Source organism: Lucilia cuprina, chromosome 2, assembly GCF_022045245.1.
Source record: "Lucilia cuprina isolate Lc7/37 chromosome 2, ASM2204524v1, whole genome shotgun sequence".
NCBI lineage: Eukaryota > Metazoa > Arthropoda > Insecta > Diptera > Calliphoridae > Lucilia > Lucilia cuprina.
Window position 1 is genome coordinate 27,175,391 of NC_060950.1, and position 19,043 is coordinate 27,194,433.

The following is a 19,043-nucleotide window of genomic DNA, read 5'->3' on the forward strand; positions in this document are numbered from 1 at the left end:
AATTATACAAATGTTGTCATTTAATTGTTGTAATTTGTGCAAAACAAAATGACAAATATTTTCTAGTTGCATAAATTAATGTCGGCATTAGAAATACTATTTTAGGCCTCTGACTATTTCCCTGTCATGACAGTCAGTCAGCATGCAATTTCTAATGTGTGTTTCATGCTGTCAAAATAAAAAAAAATATAAATATTTTTAGTTCAACGTATTTATTTGCTCTCACTCGTAAACGACCTTGTGCCACTTGTTAGAAATTTTGTCACAGACACAATTTTTTTTGTTCACTTTTTATAAGTGATAAAAATAAAGTTCTTGCAATTTGATGTTGTAGCATTTATTAACAAAAAAAAAAAAACTATGTATATTTTTTATTGTGTCATAGTTTTGAGGCACTTAATTTTGTGCAGTTTTTTTTTCGTACTAGAAAATTAATTACTTTTATCGTGTGCTGTCATATCAAACTACATGAAATAATTTCAACAAAATTTAAACATTTTTACCGAGAGATTTTAAATTAATTTAAATAATTAATCTCATTCTTAATTTTAAAAGCAATTTATTTAGTTTTTATTAATTTCATTAGAATTACTTAAAATACAATTTAATTTAATATATTATTAATTAAATTTCCTTTATATTTCATTATTTCTTTCTTTCTTTACAGGTAAGCGTCAATTCTTTGTTAAAAATAAAATAAGGTAAATTTTAATTAAATATTTATATTATAACGATGAGATTGTTTTATAATAAACCATTGGAAACAAGTTTTCTTTTTTATAAACCAATTTCTATAGAAATTAGTATATGAAGACAGTTTTCTAAATTGTATATAATAATTAATATTATTAAGTTTAATTTTGCTTAAATGTATCAACATGTTATTACAGAAGGCTTTCGTACTTGCATTAAATTTGAAAATAGTTTGAGTAAATAATAATGCGTATAATACACGAAATTTTCGTAAATATTACGAAAAAAGGTAGTCACGATTTTTTAGCATGGATTATTCTTTATACATTTTCTGTACAATTGAGTCTGCTGTAGACTTTTTTCTATAGAATCCATTTGAGACAATTTTTCAGAGAACAAAAAACTATTTTCAGTAGAAAATTATGCGCTGTTGACAATTAGTTTGTTGTCGACAGTTTTCTATAGAAAATTATTTGTTGCAAATAGTTGTGTCTTCTTTATACAGTTTTCTTTAGAAAATTGTCTTCCTTAGACAGTTTTCTATACCATGTTGTCTTCTGCAGGTATTTTTCTTTAAACATTATCATCTGTAGACAGTTCTCTATATAGAAATTGTATTCCTTATACAGTTTTTAATAGAATGTTGTCTTCTGTACACAGTTCTCTGTAAACAGTTTTCTATAGAAAATTTTGTTCTATAAATAGTTTTCTATAAAAAATTGTGTTCTGTAAACAGTTTTTTATAGAACATTATTATCTCTAAATAGTTTGCTTCTGCAAAAAGTTTTCTGTAGAAAATTGTCTTCTATAAACAGTTTTCTAAAGAAAATTGTCTTCTGTAAACAATTTCTTAAGCAAATTGTCTTCTATAGTTTTCTGTAGAAAATTGTATTCTGTGGACAGTTTTTTATATAAAACAGTCTACTTTAATAAATTGTCTCCTGTTAACTCTTTTATATAGAAAATTTTCTTTTGTAGACAGTTTTCTAAAGAAAATTGTCTTCTGTAAACAATTTCTTTGCCAAATTGTCTTCGGAAGTTTTCTATAGAAAATTGACTTCTATAGGTAGTTTTCTATAGAAAATTGTCTTCTCTAGATAATTTTCTATTGAAAAATTTCTTCTGTAAAAAGTTTTGTATAGAAAATTGTTTTCTGTAAACAGTTTTCTATAAAAAATTATATTCAGTAAAGAATTTCTGTGGAAAATTGTCTTCTGTAAACAGTTTTTCATAGAAAACTGTTTTCTTTAGATAATTTTCTATACAGAATAGTTTAATATAGAAAATTATCTTCTATAGAGAGTTTTTTAAAGAAATTGTCTTCTGTAAACAGTTTTCTATAGAAAATTGTCTTTTTTGACAATTTTTTATATTAAACAGTCTTCTGTATACAAGTATCTATAGAAAATTGTCTTCTGTAGACAGTTTTCTATAAAATATTGTCTCCTGTTAGTTGTTTTATACAGAAAATTTTCTTCTTCAGTTTTCTAAGCAAAATTGTCTTCTTTAAACAATTTCTTTAGCAAATTGTCTTCTGAAGTTTTCAACAGAAAATAGTCTTCTATAGGTAGTTTTCTATAGAAAATTGTTTTCTATTCAAAAATGTCTTCTGTAAACAGTATTCTGTAAAAAAAATTGTCTTCTGTAGACAGTTTTCTATAACAAATTGTTTTTTATACACAGTTTTCTATAATAAAAAAATCATATTCAGTAAAGAATTTCTATAGAAAATTGTCTTCTGTAAACAGTTATTCATAAAAAAGTGTTTTCTTTAGATAGTTTTCTATACAGAATTATCTTCTGTAAACTGTTTTCTATAGAAAATTCTCTTCTATAGACAGTTTTTTAAACAAATTTGTCTTCTGTAAACTGTTTTCTATTGAAAATTGTCTTCTTTTGATATTTTTTTATATAAAACAGTCTTCTGTATACAATTTTCTACAAAAAATTGTCTTCTGTAGAAAACTTTCTATAAAAAATTGCTTTTGTAAACAATTTCTTCTGAAGTTTTCTATAGAAAATTGTCTTATGTAGGTAGTCTTCTATAGAAAATTGTCTTCTGTAGATAGTTTTCTATTGAAAAATGCCTTCTGTAAACAGTTTTCTATAAAAATGGTCTTCTGTAGACAGTTTTCTATTAAAAAATATTTTCTTTAACAGTTCTCTATAAAAAATGTTATTAAGTAAAGAGTTTCTGTAGAAATTTATCGTCTGTGAACAGTTTTTCATAGAAAACTGTTTTTTAGATATTTTTCTATACAGAATTGTCTTTTATAGAAAATTGTCTTGTATAGAAAGTTCTCTTTAAAAATTGTCTCCTATAGACAGTTTTCTAAAAAAATTGTCTTCTTTCTAGAAAATTTTCTTGTGTAGAATGTTTTAAATAGATATTGACTTTCGTAAACAGCTTTCTATAGAAAATTGTCAGCCCTAAAGAGATTCTATAGAAAATTGTCAGTCGTAAATAGTTTTCTATAGAATATTGTCTATTGCAACCAGTTTTCTATAGAAAAAGATCTGTGGTAACAGTTTCTATTGTAGGCAGCTTTCTATAAAATTTTTTCATAATTTTCTATATAAAATTATTATTCATTATCTACAGTTAACCGTTTTCTATAAAAATGTATATTATTTCACTAGACTCCCTAAATCTATGCAATATTTTTTTCTATTCCCTACTGAAAAAAATCCCTTTTGTTATTAAACAAATAATAATGTCAACTAATTATAAATTTTATTGTTTTTGTATTATTTTTTTGTAAACAATAGAAAAATCCTTTAAAAAAATAATCTGCCTTCCACAATCTTATAATTATAGTTTGAAAAAATACTTAAGTGGTGGTGGGTGGGTGTAGATATCTATTGCTATTGCATAATTTAATAACACATAAAAGAAAAAACTTGGTTGGTTTTTCATTTGTATGCTTTTTTATATATTTCTTCTTAAAAGAATGAAAAACAACAAAACACCTCATTTGTATAACAAAAGCACACTTTGCTATAGCGGTTGTAATATTATTTAATTTATGTAGTTTTTTGTTTTGTTTGCAAAAATCACACAAACACACATTTCAAGAAACGTAACAGTTTTTGACCATCTCACGCCTCTATACTGTGAGCGGGTATAATGTGTTCGAGCTAAAGTTTATAACGCACTAAAATAAAAGGGTTAGATTTCGAGTAATTTTCTGGGACAATTAAGCTATGTATGTTCTTTTGTTTTTGTAATCAAAATATAAGTTGAAATTTCTACTAATTGTATTCTTAAAATTTGCACGCGTCCCATATGTGAAAGGATTTCTCATGGCCTCTATGTATGGATTAATGAGACCTCCTAAATTTAACTTTCTAAGTATACATAGAATTGGTAGAGGAACTTACCTAAGCCTCTATGCTTGCTTTTGCACTATGTAAATGTTGCGGATTAAACTATGACATTTCCCAGCAAAATAAGAACTTCCAAAGAAGCAAAAAATAAATAGAATTTACTTCGTGGAAGTATTGCAAAAGATCTGAAAGAAGCTTGTTAAAGGAGGGATGTTCCTTTAAATTAATTCCAAATTCACTACATCTGATGTCATTCTTAGGAAGTAATTTTTATGTTATATTCTTGGAAGTGAAATTGTAGTATTATAGGATAGAACTAATTTGACTCAAATAATATTAACATAAATAAATAAATTACAAGCATTTATCAATTAACTCCAAAATAAAACTGGTTTAATTCCAAAACTTTCTATATAAAAAAGTGGATTATTTTCGCTTCTTTGGACCTCAAAAAAATTACTTCCACGGAGGTTAAAAAATTAGTAAGTTAGTTCGTTAAATAGATAGATAGATAGATAGATAGATAGATAGATAGATAGATAGATAGATAGATAGATAGATAGATAGATAGATAGATAGATAGATAGATAGATAGATAGATAGATAGATAGATAGATATATAGATAGATAGATAGATAGATAGATAGATAGATAGATAGATAGATAGATAGATAGATAGATAGATAGATAGATAGATAGATATAGTTATTTAGTTAGTTAATTAGTTAGTTAGTTATTTACTTATTTACTTAGTTAGATAGTTAGATAGTTAGTTAGTTAGTTAGTTAGTTAGTTAGTTAGTTAGTTAGTTAGTTAGTGGCCTAAACAGTTCGTTAATGCCGACTACAGCCTTTTATTATACCCTTCACCACTATAGTGTGGAGGGTATTATACGTTTGTGCTGATGTTTGTAACGTACAAAAATATTGGTCCAATACCCACCGATCGATTCAAAATAATTATTGTAGTCGATTAAGACATGTCCGTTCGTCCGTCCGTCTGTCCGGCTGGCCATGTAAATTTTGTGCGCAAGGTACAAGCCGCAATTTTGAAGATAATTTGATGAAATTTGGACCAAGCATGTTTTTTGGCACAGGGACGAAGCCTATTGAAAATGGTTGAAATCGTACAACCGTACCTAACGATTTGAACTTTTGATGCCATAATTACTATTTGACGTAATTCTATTATCTCTCTAAAAATTGGCACAAATAAGTTTTAATTAAAAAGTAAAATTTTATATGGTCGGCCATGCCCGACTATACTTTCCTACTTGTATTTGTTGTTAAATATTGTCGTTCTTATTGCTGCCATTGTCAGTGTTTTTTGTTTTTGTGTACATTCTTGTTGCTAATGTTTTTGTTGTTATTGCTGTCGTTGCGGTTGCGACAATTGTTCTTTAAATATTTTAGATGGTCTTGTTGTGTTGTGTCTTGTAATTTGTGAAGTGTTGATATACAAAAGCAGATAAAGTTAAAGACAGTCACACAAAGAATGAAATACTTAAAGATATACAATGAGACACACAGACAGACATAATGACAAATAAAGTGACATAAATATTTGTGTAATATATAAACATAATAAAAATGAAATAATAAAAGAAAAATTAAAAGAAAAAGTTTGTACTAAATTTCTTAAAAAATAGACGTTCTAAAAGTGTGGCTTTTATGTTACACGTGTTGAAAATGTTTAAAAAAAATTAGAGAAACTACAATCGGTTAAGCTTTACTTTGGGATTATCTCAACTAGATGGGATGTTAAGACTCTAAAAAAATTGATGAATTGATTTATTTATCAAAATATACAAGCGTAAACCGATTTTTATATATTTTCATTTTTTATTTTTTTTTTAAATATTTAGATTCGCATAAAATTATAAATATTTTTTATAATATTTATAGAGGCGGACGGACGGACATTTTAAAATGACAAAATCTTTCGCTCGTTTTACTTGGGTTTACCCAATATAATTTATTTTTACAACTTTTAAGACAAGTACGTTATTCTTTATAACAAAAACTTGTTTTTTTTTTAATTATTGTGTATTTTTTTATTGTTTTTACTTTCTTGAAATGTTTTGTTAAAATACCAAAAGTTTTTATTAAGTGCTAAAGAAACATATGTAGAACATAAATAAATTAAATAAAACGTTTTATGTTTAATTTCGCTTACATTTACGAAAAATATATTTAAAGAGGTTTTCGTACTTTGGTAAAATAAGAAAACGGTTTGATTAAGTAATATTTCGTATTATACATGAAATTTTCGTATATATTATAAAAAAAGGTGAAATTTGTTTTTCGCTAAGCAGTTGTTTTATAATGACCATATTTTCAGGGGTTATTTGGGTATTTCGCTAATATCTCTATTATTTATGGCCTTTTTGAAAGATTGAATTTTTTGGCATTCCCAACCCTGGTACATCAACTAATTAAAATGTCAAAAAGTTGATTGAGAATTTTTGTTACCATTTTCTTGGCTTGCAAAAACAATTGACGTAACAAACATTCCACAGGTTTATTACAGACAATTAAATCAATAGCTATTTAGATGACAGCTGGCTGTTTGCTCAATTGAAATTGTGTTAACTGTGTTGTACAATAAATAAAATTAAATAACAATGTTTGCAAATAAATTTCCCACCTACAACATGTTGTAAACATGTTTCTTGGTAAAATATTTTTTTTTTTGGTATTTTTGCTATAGAATAAATTTAATTTTGTTTTTCTCTAATCTACTCAGTTTGCAGCGAAATCCTCTTATTTATGAGCTCTTTGGATGACTACAACTGACACGTTTTCTTAATGGCATAAGGAGCGAAAAGGAGTCAATTTCATGGATTGATTTTATATATTAGACCAAGCATATAAGAGCAATTTTCGGAAGTTACCTTATATGGGACGAAATATTTATTTAGTAATGAAAAGGGTAAGGTTCAGGGCTATGAACGATTGTAAATGAGGAATAACAAATTATGTAATATATAATTGTCTAATAATTAATAATAATTAATTACAATTGCTTGTAATTGTCCTTAAATTTTTGCCATTGTAATTGTAGTAGTGTTCAAAAACTCAGTTTCCTAGAAGTAATTCCTAAGAATCTTCCAATCAGTTTTAGTTCGAAATAACATCACTTCCAAGATACTTGGATCTAACCTCGACGAATGTCTGACAGTGGCAAAGAAAGTGATCTAGAGTTTCACTATCCTCTTTAATGTAGAGCATCTACATTCGTCTGAATCCACAAGTAAAATTTTGCACACATGTACTCGTAATCCTCTGTGTCCACTTAGACTACGTACCATCATACTAAATTTAGACTAGCTAATTTTAAAGAGATTTCTTCTCTTGCTCTCATCAAGATGACCCCATAGGATCCCATGTACCTCCCACCGTTTCATTATTCCAAGTGACCTTATGGGATTATCACACCCATATTTTTAATTCAGTTTTAATTGCGTCGAATGGTAGCATTTCTCACTGCCGTGAGCTCCTTTCCCCTTTAAAGCTATTACATTCGCTCTTTCGTTGCCGACTACTCCTGAGTGGCTCTAGGAGAGTATTCAGTTAAAGCTTTCTTACAATCCTATACGGTCTTAGATTTAATACTATCAGCTGATATCGCACTAACAGATGTCGGTAAATATATTAAGGGCTGTGGACGCCATTTTTTTCTAATCCAATTTATACATTCCATTATTGCTCGGACTTCTGCCTGAATGCTTGTGTTATGATTAGGTAAATGTTATTATATTTCTTTTTCTGAATCTTCAATATTGAAAACCAATTTGTCCCCCAACTTAGAGCCATCCGTATAAGAACAGATTCTACTGGTATTTGCTGAATGTTCCGCTTGACCAAGACATTCTATCTGGAATCAGCGTTTCAAAGTTTCCGACATATTCTGTGTCTGGTCCGATGATTGTGTATAACATTCCAATGTCCAGTATACATTTATGACATGTTCGTTTGGCCAATTCCCCTAAAGAAAAGACCCTTTCGGCTATAAGCACTGCCTCATATCTTAAATAGGTTTCAATGGGTGGAATAACTAACAACGTTGCCAAAGCCTTTGTTGAAGTAGTACACATGGCACCACTTATACCCAAGTAGCATATACGCTGATCTTTTTGTCTAATGCAGTCCACCAGATCATTAAATCATAAGCTAGATTTGGGTAATTACACTTTTTGAAGTCAATTTGTCATAATAGGACTAATAGCCAATTTCATGCCTATAGTTCTCCTACATATCGCCCAGCACCGATGTGCCTTATTGATCCTATTCTCTATGTGGTGTCTTCATTTTAATTTACGGCCAAAGATTACACATAAGTACTTAACTTTGCCTGTCATCGGTTCTCCTTGCCCTGGAAGCAAAGTTCAGTATACGTAGAAATTTTTGTCTATCTTGTGAAAAGACAGATTTCCGTTTTCGTCAGATTAACATTGAAGCTTCTCTGTTGAGCCCTGCTCAAGGGCGCATTCAGAGCCTCCTTAGTTCTTCTATACAATAGACTAAAGAGTTTTAGAGCTGGTTTATTGATAACAAAAGCAACAACAGCAACATTTTAATAACTACTAACCACACCATGTGCATTACTTAAAAAGAGTCTAGTAACGACTTTCAAAACCCTATTTATGCGTGAATACTAGTAGAAGACGCAAAGATCCAAAATCTTTACTTAACCAGTAAGTAGACAAGTAATATTGGTAAAAAGTGTAAGTAGTTACTTTTTATTACTACTTATTTCGACGATGACAATTAATGCCCCATTAAAAAGTAATTTTATTATTCTATTGTGTGGAATGGTTTCCACACAAATGTAAATATCAACAATTCTTAAAAGAAACTTCTAAAATCGACTACGGTTAGAAATACTTACTAATTCTTTATGTTATTGATAATGATAACACATTACCAAGTAATGTATGAAATAACTACATTACCTACAATATTAGTTACAAAAATTTTAAAATATTTTACTGGGTAGTCATCAATATCCTGTTCAAAAACATAATTTCTTACTTAACTCAGTATATATATACTAGTAATTATGGTAAGTACTTACATAACTGCTTATTTATAAAGTGACTCGTTTATGTACTTATCTTCAATTTTGGCTTTTGAACCCTTTTAAGGGTAAAAAACGTTTTTGATGGGTAGTTAATGCGATTGTGAAAAGTACTTACTTAACTGCCTCTTTTTAGGAGATTATGTTAAGAATTTGTCTCCAATGTCATTACCATGTTAAAATTGATATAAATTTCCGTTGTGTAACTAAATTTTGGCATTCTAATCGCTTAAATGGCTAATCTACGGACTTATCTATCTTTGTAAGTTGTGTTTATATTTAATGGGTCATGTTGCATATACTAAAAGGGACTTTCAATCTTAAGATAATTCACATCATTAATCAAAATTTAGATGTAATTTCATAATAGAAAACTAGACTTCCTCGATCCATAGACACATGAGAAAGCGCGTTCAAATTTTAAAGGTTGTTATATTTCAGAAATATACTTAATCCCCTTAACTTGCATCCAGCAAACTTCACAGCAAAAACTTTCATTACCAGTAAAGGAGGTTTAAATGCTAAAAACTACTTGCACATTAGCATTTAAAGTCGTTATTTTAACATGGTGATGTCATTAGAGGTAAGTACTTATAACAAACGCTTACAAGTAATTACATGAAAAATCTGACAAAAAAACCATGTAAAAAAAACTAAAAAAGTTTCTATATCTTAAAAAAAACTGACTTATGAATTAAAAAGTATTTACATAACTCATTACAAACACGACGTTATTAAAGTACTTATATGTAATCAGAACGATGTATATTAGTGCTAATAGGTAAGTAGTTAGAATTACCAAATAATTACCAAAGTTTTTGTTGGGTTAGTTTTATTACAACAACAATCCCCTTCATTAACAACCTCTTCTTAAGTGTTTTATAACGGTCTCTTACGACACTTTAAAAAATACAAAACTAATGACAAATTTAAATACATACACACTTACTTACCACCTTGCTAAAGGTTATAATAAATAACCCTGACCATATGTGTATGTGTGTGACCACAATGTGAAAGTGAATGCATTCAATTGTCTTAATAAGCCATTACTACCAAGTTTATGCCTAAAATCATGCAAAGCTTTTTAAGAATGAAAACATTTGCATGTATTAAGGCGGATTACCTTGTTATTCATTCATGTTGCATGTAATTTTATAACATTTTAATTTTAATATAATAATTTTATTATATTTAAAGTTATATAACGTAATGAACTTAAATAATTAAGATGTTTTCTGTAAAACTTTAAATTTAAATAGTGACTAACTTTAAAACGTAAAGATTTTTTTAATATATTTTATTCCTTGTCATATACATATATATTTAATTCAATTTTATGCAAATTCTTCAATCTAAACAACATATTGCTAAACTTTAAATAATTTCATATTCCAGGCCATACACATACACACTTAACCCTTATTTTTTGAACATACACATAAATACATATTTTTTATTAATATTTCTTCTAACTTTTAAATCTTTATGACACTTGAAGGCAAACTTGTTTATCTTTAAATATTTAAAAAAACAATAATAAATTTAATTACAAATTTTTATTCAATGTCTATGTCTGGTTTTCAATTTGCCTAAGGGTCATGATTAAATATTAGTTTACACTCTTTTATAATGCAAAATGTTTAGCTGAAGTATAAAAAAACCCAGTATTAAAATCTTCTAACAGCCTACTTTAAGTCAAACAAAAAGTATGTATATTATGTAATTTATATTCTTGGAATGCTGCCTATCTTTAGGCTGCCTACAAATACAAAATCATAGCATGCTTTTTAGGATTTTTTTCTTAATCTATTTTATAGTACAGTTTATTTGGAAAATGTGGGTAAACGAGGAAGATTGAGAAAAAAATATATAATTTATTCATTTGATTAAACTTAACACCTGTTTCCTTTTTTACATATTTTCAACATAAACGTGGTGGGGAAGTAGCAAACCAAATCCATCCCTTTTTTATACTTCCTAAGAGTGTGAACAATGATAATATTATTAAAACCCTTTTAAATCCCATAAATCCCAAAGTTTTTTACTTCATGCCTGCTTTACAAATGGTTGAGGAGAAAAAATCGTAAGAACCTATATACATCTACCATCTAAAGCCATTTGTAACCTACACGCATTATCACTTAACACAGTTCTAACACACACACACATTTCCACAATTATCATATAATTTCAAATTATTTAATTCTTTTTGTTGACTATTTCGTTACACTGTTTGGTTAAATTAGAAATGACTAGCTTTCCTCTACCCGGCTTTACTTGGTGTTGTATTCACTATAATACAAATTTCATTACTTTAGAAGGACAACTATTCCTTAATGGTTTAAATTTTTGTTAAAGAATGTAGACTATAGATATTTTCTAGTAAAGATCTATGTAGATCTATTGCAATTAACATACAAACTTCAGCAGTATCGCATCTTATTTACTCTTCACTATATAGTGTTTAAAAATTGTATACTTATCTTAACCAGAGCAGCAGACAACCTGGTACTATGCTCGCAACGTAGTGACCATTTTTTAAATTCAAAATCGCGGAAAGAGAATTATGGTTTTAAGCAAAGATACATCCAATCTCTTAAACATATGTGTAGCTGCTCTCTGCGGTGTTGTTGCCACCTCAACAGATATCACTAGGTGATGTGACAGAGCAACTTATGATAAATTTCTCAGCTTGCTGAGTTTATTGTTTATTCTTCGGGTAGTAAGGCGCCAGTATACGGCGCTTAATTATCAGGTTGATATTTGGTGGTTGCATGTTATTTCTTAGAATGGAACTGATGTCAATTGCTAAAATTTTGGGAGGGTTTCATTGCTCTACGAGAGACTAGTATCGATTGATTGTGCTGCTATTTTGCTTCAGAGAAGTTCTCAGTTCTATTGCCATTCTTATATGATACATATTGATTCATTCTACGCGACTAATAGTAGAGGGCCGTCACTCAACTTGTCGGCGTGATTATTGAGTCCGTTTGACTTTGAAGTTTGCTCACACCATCTTGACATATAGATAGATCCTAATGGTGGGGTATTACAGTCTACCAAAAAAAGTCTCTAAATTACCAGAGTGTTGAGATAAGGGATGCGGTAGCTCATGACATCGTATATGTTATTTTGGTCTATCCCTGTGTAATTTCCTAGATGAATTCATGTATTTATCAGATGCGTTTGTTGGGATTTAGGCAAACCTCTCTCTATTTGGTTTCGACCAGTGCTTTTCCCATGCTGAGTGTCATTCCTCAACGTGATAACTTGGCAATATATTATATAGCTCAAATACTTCAATAAATACTTGTATATAAACCGAAAGAACTCAGGTGGTCAAATATCACCACTTGTAGAATATCGACACTGCTCTGGCCCAATCTGACAACAAATAGGACTAGTACTCTCTTATCTCTTGATAAGAACTCGATTAGGCTTCTAACTGGTATAATTACTGGGCAATGTATGATTGGACATATGTCCGAATGTATGGACTACCCAAATCATAGCTACTATAGAAGCTGCTTAGACGAAAAGGAAGTGGAATCGGTACAACACCTTCTATGTGACTGTCCAGCCTTACAAGAGTACATACTACTATATCTGGGTAGAGCTCTTTACCATGATCTAGACTGTCTCAGAGATGCGTCACTGATAAACATGAATGGTAATTCTAAGGGTATCACAATGGGCTACAAGGCCTCCGAACTTGCTTGTTAGCGAGCAACCCACGTAACCTAATCTAACCTAACCTAGACCGACAGAACAATGCCCAAAAGCAACAAGTAAGAAATTATAGTCAGGCGAGGCCGACATTTAAAACATTTAAGTTGAATTGTTTCTTGCCTCAGATACACTTAAGCCATTTATTATTGAATAAAACTGTGAACATTTAAGTCAAATTTTGAAGAAAGCTTTTTTTATATATTTTTTTAATTATAGATTTCTTGAGGGTCATCAAGGCTATTATAGAACTTACTTTGCAGCCGATGTTAACCATTTTCAATAGGCTTCATGTACGGTACAATAGAATATCATGTGAGTTGGTGTAAAGTTTATATGATACGGGATGAATGTGGGCGTATAAGGGCTTCACCCACTTTTATGACAGGATTAACTGAGTCGGATCCTTTTTTCAATGAATATGTCGGATATGATGTAACTTCTAAGGGTTAACTTTAATTATACTGGTATTACAACGGCGTGTTCCTTCTGAAAAAGAATGTTGCTTGGACATCATTGATGGATTCATATTTTGATTTACCGGTTACGCTTATAGGTGCTGAGGCAATCCTATTTGTGTGGTTGTAAAAGGAAGTGATGTTTATTTCATTTCGGAAGTTACGTAACGAGGCAGCAATGATAAAGAGATAAGTTAAAATTGATGAAAATTCTTGTACATGGAACGAGAAAAAAAAATACAAAACTCAATATGTCAGTAGTTAGTTGTCAAACGGCTCACTCCTAAGAATAATAAAAAAGTACAAAAAAAGTTTCCTCTTATCTAACATTCTTTCTCATTCAAAATATAACCTTATTATAGAAAATTCAAAAAGTACCATTTAAAAAATGAAAGAGTACCAACAAATTTCCCCCATTATTTGTTGGTTAGTCAGTAACACTTCTATAATTTTATATTGTATTTTTATTATGGTATTTCAAGTTATAAATGGCAGTGAAATGGGTTTATGTCTGCAATTTTTAACAGTAACGATCTGTAAAAGCAAACAGACTCATTTATTTTCATCCTGCCATACTAATCGACTTACTTACCTTTATTTTATTTATTTAGCCTTTTTTTCTCAGAATAAAGGTAAAATAAATTCACCTGTTTTTACTTTTAGGGATAATGTAAAGTAAATTTTTTTCCTTCGTTTTATACATAATATATATTTTCCTTTTTTACATACATGTATGTATATTTAATGTTCGTCATAAGTGTTATAACGCTTGAGGAAATTACTAAAGAATTATAAAATAGATTTATTAATGGCTAGAAAATCGGTGGGCATTAAAGCGTTAAATATGGAATATTGTTAAAAGACTTAGACAAAAAATATTGCAACAAAAAGTACTTAAGTTCTTCAAATATAAATAACTTATAAAAAATTAAAGGTTTATGTACGTCGATATAAAACTTTGAAAATTTATTGGAATGAGTCCATACTTGAACTTATAACAATTGTATACACTCCACGAAAACAATGGGGAGGGTGTAATGCGTTTGTGCTGATGTTTGAAACGCTCAAAAATATCGGCTGTAAGTCAAATCCTTGCGCGCATGCTACAGGTCACAATTTCCAAGATCATTTGATAAATTTGGTCTAAGAACGAACGCTTTTGAAAATATTTAAAATCGCCTTGCCCCATACAACCCTACCTCCCTCTTAAGGCTTTTGGACTCATAATTACTTTAAATATTTTATTATGTCGACAAAAATTGGCAAAACTTACTTTTATAGAACTTTAAAAGATAATACCGATTACATCGGGCCTCATTTGACCCTAGACCTAGTCAAAATGCATTTCATAACATGGTTTAATTCTACATAAATAACTTTGAATTAGACGTAAATTTCTGTACCAAAATTTATAAGGATAGGCCCATTTTAATCCCTACTCACCTATTCACGCACGTGTAATTTTATTTATTTTTTTTTGTCAACAATAAGTAAAAATATTCCGGAAATCCTATGGGGTGACCCTGATAAGAGCAATACGACAAATCTCCTAAAAATAAGCAAGTCTGAAGTTAGTAAGATAGTACGTATTCTGAGTGGACAAACACGATTACGAGCACATGCAAAATTGGACGTGCAGATTCAGACGTATATAGAGCATGTAGAGAGGACAGTGGAACTCTGGAGCACGTTCTTTCCACTGCCCGATATTCGTCGAAGTTAGATCCAGGTATCTTGGAAGTGATGTTATTCCGAAAATAACATTCCTGATAAACACTGGCTGGAAGATTCTTAGGAATTACTTTCAGGAAACTGAGTTTCTGAGCACTGAACTCAAGAAACTGAGTTTCTGCTCACGATAAAGAGCAACAGGCCCGATTGTGGCCTTGGTGTATTTTTTCAGATTTGATGTAGTACACATCCTCCTATCAACCTAACCTAACCTAAGTACTTTGAGACCCAAAAAAGTACTCTCTGAAATATATTTTGATACTGAAACAAAATCACTTTTTCCATCCCTGTCCTATACCCAATGGATTATGTAGTTCTGTCTTCAAACAGGTCTGTGTACAAAGCAGCATATGCTGAATTCCTGAACACGATCTGTATTTTGTATAGAAGAACGCCGCTGGAGAATTATCCGGTTAGCGTTCAATGGTTGCCTGTCATCATGCGGAGTGATCTTTTTGATCATGGGAACTGAGCTGATGTTAAAATTGGTAAAAGATCGGTAATGTCTCCATATATTGGAGATTAGTACTGATTAAGTATGCCTTTTTACGCTTCGGGGAAGTTTCTCAGTTCTGTTGCCATTTGAACAGGATATATTGATTCTTGCTACGCGACTAATTGTCGGAGTAATTATTGGGTTCAGTTGACTTATATGTATATCTTTTGTGAAATAGATCAGTTCTTTTGACTTTAGACGATAGCTTTTTCCTTGTGCATTTGGTTTGAGCATATGCTGGCCGTCATTCCGCTACGGTGCTACTATGGCAAGAGATTAGAGAGCTCGAGTGTTTCAGCAAAGTGCTTTTGCAAGGACCGGCTCAGCCATTTACACAAATTGCCACCTGAAACAGTTTTTAAGTCTATCCAGTGGATGGAAAAAACCACCGTGAAATAAGGTCGTCAAGGTAGGTGTCCACGTAAAGCACTCGGCATTCGTGCCTACGATATACCAAGCCGATCTTAAGTGTCCGTGGTTGCAACCTCTTCTGTGGCACTCAGACTCCAGATACTTAACTAGTACACATATTTATCTTTGGGCTAACACATTTTATAGTTCAACGCTTTCAAGACATTTTAAAAATTTCCCAGCAAAAACTTACACAGACAAGTAATAAATTAAAATGCTGTATTTCAGTACATTTTTGTTAGCATTTTAAGTCATTATTTGATCACAGTGTAATGACATTAGAAGCAATAACTTACGATTTTCTCTTACAAATAACTACTTAAGTAAGTACTTACTCAGTTAAGAATACATAAAACGAACCTGGATATCTGGACCGTTAGTTCGCTGCAATTATTACAACACAGAAAAACTAGTTTCTTTCTATGTGTTTGTTAAAGAACAGTTACTAGCGCGCAATAAAGTTTTTCTGTATGTATGTATTTGTTGTATATGTAAGGCCTTATAAAATTACTTATATGTAATGTGATTGTCACTGAAAAAGAAATAACTTGTTGTGTTAGTTCAAGACACTGTATAGTATTTGCTGGGATATAATATAAATTATTAAGGAAGTTAAACAAAAATTCATTTTAAACTAAATTACAAAATTGCTGCTAACGAATATTCATTACACTTACACAGTTTATGGATGCTGGCACGTTTTTTCAAAAACAATTTTTTTATTTTTATTATAAATTTATGTGTAATTTTTTCGATATTTTTACCTTTTTTTTAAACATAACTTTTAACCCTTTCAGTTGGAATTTTTATAGGTTTCCTTGAATGCTTTTCTTCTCTGTTTACGTTGATGAAAAAAAAACAAATATTACCCAACTAAATATATATTTGAAGCCACAAAATTGTGTTGCCACAACCTTTTCGTTTCGAAAAATAAAACACGTGAGTTGAGGTTGTTAAAGTTGTTATTGATGTAGTTGTTGTTTTTATTAGGGAAGCCACAAAAATGTGAAGTGAGAATGGTAGAGTTGCGGGTTGTTTAGTTAAAGTTTTATTTATAATTCTGTTGTTTTTACGTTTACCTTAAAATGGGTAAGAATTTGAACATTTATTTAAGTTTTTGACCATTTGTTCACTGCTAAGGAGGTGCGCTAAGGATCAGAAATGATACAGCATATTGCGTTTAGGCAGGGGGCATAATGAAGGCAACCATTTTTTTTTGTTTTTGTTTTAAGGGTTAAAAGTTTAAATGTTTGAAAACCCATATAAATGATGGAAAATTGCTTAAGCACTAACAGAAAATTTATATTTTAACATTTGTATTTTATGGTTTTAAATTGACAGATGAAACTTGTTTGAATGAATAAATTTTTCTAAATTAAATTAACTTTTTTGGGGTAAGTGTTAGTTATTTATTAACATAACTAACCCCTCAAATTAGGCAACATTTATTAATTTGTTTTTAAACAACTATTCTCAAACAATATACAAGTAATCTCAGTTTCTTATTAAAATTTTATTTCCCCCCCTTAAAATGTATTAAATATCTTGATTAAATTATCTGCTCTCCTTAAGATATACTTTAATTAAATTATATTCTAACAGCCCCTAAAGTATGCTTTATTATTTTATAAAATTTGTTCATGCACAAACAATTATGTTAAAGTTGTTGCATGTACTTGTTAAGTGGTTACACTTTAATTTATTCATTACTTAAATATCTAAGAGAGAATTTATAAGATATGTAGCATCTCAGCTTATGAAGGTTTTACTTTAAAACTTAACAGCCTTAAAATATGCTACATTTTTTATTACATTGTGTATTATTACTTTCTTACATGCCTCCTTAAACACGAAATTCTATTTTCCATACAGTATTATAAAAATATACGTATTTTTTGCTTTGGTGTTTGTTTGCGTGTTTCTTTCTCATTTTTCTAATGAATTATTCTTCATAATTTCTAATCTTTCTCTCTCATAAAATAAGAATCTTGTTTGCTGTAGATCTGCAGCTGAAAAAAATCTTCAAATACCTACCAGATTGCCAGTCCCTTCCACTATCCATACAACAATGTACATAAACTTGAACGTGAATCCATTTACCTGATGACTTTAATCTCTGCTAACAGGAAACAAAATATGGCCATAACAAAAAGTCTAAAGCCTTCAAATAATAAAAATGAAGAAAAAAAAATTAAAAACAACAACTATGCCGTTTACAAACACATTTCTCTGCAGTTGAATAAAAAGATAGATTGAAATAAAAAGTTAATAAGAAGAAAATAAAACAATGCGAAAAAACTAACATATATATCGTCTCCTGAAACACTAACTAATAAAAATTTCGAAATCGATTTCATTGGCAAATCTAATGTAATGCATCAAAACAAATGTCCAGAACAAAATTGAAATCCTCCGTTCATAATTATCGATTTTATTGACAGAAAACAAAAGGCCCTATCTGCAAAAACAGTTAAATATTTAAGGTAAAAAGTCCAAATTATTTATTTTTATATACGCCATAGTCAACTATCATAACAAATGATTGGATTTACTATTAAACAATTTGTTTATTTACTACAAATAAATCGCCTTGATAGAAACAAACTTTTCAATTTTAATAGTGTTTTTCTTCTCCTGTAAAATTTAAAAAATGTTTGATAGCGCCGCTTGCGTTTTAGGTGACGATATACACAAACCAATTTTTTATAGCTGAGAGGAAAATTCAGGATGGCCCCCTGCCAAATAGTTGGATACACTTTTTAACAGAAAAAAAACTAGTATTTAATCTTGTCTATTGCCTAGTCTATATTTTAACCTATATTCTAATCTATAATATTTTCTATAGTCTAGTCTATTGTCGAGTCTTTAGTCTAGTCTATAGTCTAGTCTTTAGTCTAGTCTATAGTCTAGTCTAGTCTACTCTAGACTAGAGAGTCTAGCCTATAGTCTAGTCTATAGTATAGTCTATGTTCTAATCTATAGTCTATAGTCCAGTCTATAGTCTAGTGTATAGTCCAGTCTATAGTCTAGTGTATAGTCTAGTCTATAGTCTAGACTATAGTCTAGTCTATAGTCTAGACTATAGTCTAGTCTATAGTCTAGTCTATAGTCTAGTCTAT

At 29.8% G+C, this 19,043-nt stretch overlaps 1 protein-coding gene and 1 long non-coding RNA gene across 3 annotated transcripts in view; one reads left to right on the plus strand and one right to left on the minus strand.

Annotated features, from left to right (window-relative positions):
- LOC111679336 (odorant receptor 74a-like) overlaps positions 1 to 16,376 on the minus strand; it is a 30,274-nt gene extending 13,898 nt beyond the window's left edge. Inside the window, exons 1-2 of one of the 2 annotated variants that reach the window (XM_046954787.1) lie at positions 16,260 to 16,376; positions 13,085 to 13,498 (exon numbers count right to left, since the gene is read on the minus strand). The gene's annotated coding sequence lies outside the window, so the exon portion shown is untranslated. Of the gene's footprint in view, positions 1 to 13,084; positions 13,593 to 16,259 lie in introns of those variants that run through there. The other variant, XM_046954788.1, reaches the window with a different exon arrangement.
- Positions 1 to 19,043, plus strand: part of LOC124420746 — an 83,595-nt gene that overhangs the window by 59,002 nt on the left and 5,550 nt on the right. The window contains exon 4 of the long non-coding RNA XR_006941354.1: positions 13,048 to 13,143. This is a non-coding gene — a long non-coding RNA (uncharacterized LOC124420746). The remainder of the gene's footprint in view (positions 1 to 13,047; positions 13,144 to 19,043) is intronic.